Source organism: Sciurus carolinensis, chromosome 5 (assembly GCF_902686445.1).
Source record: "Sciurus carolinensis chromosome 5, mSciCar1.2, whole genome shotgun sequence".
Taxonomy (NCBI): domain Eukaryota; kingdom Metazoa; phylum Chordata; class Mammalia; order Rodentia; family Sciuridae; genus Sciurus; species Sciurus carolinensis.
In genome coordinates, this window is record NC_062217.1 from 148,616,075 (window position 1) to 148,617,924 (window position 1,850).

Here is a 1,850-nt window from a genome sequence, read left to right on the forward strand (position 1 = left end):
GCAATCCTAATAAAGATGCTGGCAAGTTATTTTGTAAATATTGGCAAACCAATCTTAAAGTTTATATGAACAGGTAAAAAATACAGAATAGTCAATACAACGTTGAAGGCAAAAAAAAAAAGTTGGGGGTTAGGGAAGTGCTGGGGCGTGATATTGGTCAAATTATATATTGTGTGCATGTGTGAACATGTAACAACAATTATGTATAACTTATAATACACCAATAAAAAACATAAAAAAAGAAAAAAAGTTGGAGGACTGATACTATCCAACTTCAATTACTACGAAGGTACAAGAGAGTATGAGCTCTCTTTACTATGGGGCTATGGAAGAGACATCCTTTCCTCCTTAGTCAGGGCTAAGATCAACTCTTGAGGATGAATCATTGTTGGGACTGCCATAAGATTGTCAGCCTTATTTTCCTACCTCAGATATTTGCGGTAAAAAGAAAATAACAATAACATGAAAGAAAAGAATGTGGTATTAGCAAAATAATAGACAAATAGGCAAAAGGAAAAACTAGAGTCTAAAATACATCTTGTCATAAAGCATGGACTCATTAAATGTTAATCTAATAAATTATTTATTGCTAAGACAGAGAACTCTACTGTAGTGTTTCTTTATCCTGAAGAATATGTTTTTACACAATGAACTTATGGAGGTAGTCTTCTCCCCAAAGAATTATTTCCAAAGGTGTAACTGTAGCCAAGGTAGCAGAGCTGGGCGCATTAGAACAGGGTATTGGGGAGGGCAGAGTGGGGTGTGTCATTATTTGAAAGGAGGATCATGAAGCCTCTCATATATAATTAGTATAAAATAATATAAGAGTACATTTATTACATTTTTACATTTGATGAACTTGACTTTTGGTGTTATATTCTTAGGGGATTGAAAGCCTTAAATTAAAACATGTTCTGATCTCAGAATTTTCATATTTAATTAATATCTCAAGTCAAGCCAACACCTCTAACTACCTGCTCTAAAGTGAGTCAGTCCTGAAAGGGAGAGGATTATCTGTACCTTCATAATACAGAAATAAACACCACAAAGTGCCTATGTGGTGACAGGACTAAAAAAGATTGCAGTAAGACAGCCAACTCCCCAGTGATCTGAGATGTGGAGCCTAGAAATGATCCCCTTACCAGATTCAAAGTCAAAGCGTCTCACCTTGGAGAGAGATGCAGGGAAGTGGAGTTGGACAGGGTTGGGAGAGACTTCCCTGTGGAACTTTTCATCCACAGAAAAAGGAAAATCAGACAAGTGACCGAAATCATAAGAACAAGAGGAATGATTCCCAGCAGTTCCATTTGAACTCCTGGATGTTAGTAACCACTGAGGTTACTTTAAAAAACAAAAAAACAAAACAAAACAAAAAACTGGTCTACCTGTGGGTTTAAAAAAAAGTTTCTTTTTTTTGCGGTGCTGGGGATCAAACCCAGGGCCTTGGGCATATAAGACAAGCACTCTACCAACTGAGCTATCTCCCCAGCCCCACAATTTGTTTTTATGTGAGGATCAAAACCCAGTGCCTCACATGTGCTAGGCAAGTGCTCTACCATGGAGCCACAACCCAGCTCCTCGGGTTATTTTTTAAAACCAAAGCTTGTAAAGTGGGTGTGCTATGCTGAGCAAAGGCTGCTGAGAGTTTTGAACTTGGAGATAAAAGTTGGGATAGGTTTGAGGTTTGTTTACTTCGCTGAAGCTTGAGATCAAAGAGTTCCTATTTCCCCCTTTATCCCTTTGATTTTCTAAACATCTCCACTGCATGTACTTTTTCTTCTCAGTTCTAATGAGTTTTAGGGCTATAGGACCAGTAAGCTGGGATGGGGACACAGCTAATGATGTGCATG

General features: G+C 37.9%; 1 non-coding gene across 1 annotated transcript; it reads left to right on the top strand.

Moving 5' to 3' along the window:
* Positions 1–312: 312 nt before the first annotated feature.
* LOC124986046 (small Cajal body-specific RNA 20) lies at positions 313–437 on the top strand. Its single transcript, XR_007108956.1, has one exon. It is a non-coding gene; the product is annotated as a small Cajal body-specific RNA 20 (non-coding RNA).
* Positions 438–1,850: the final 1,413 nt, after the last annotated feature.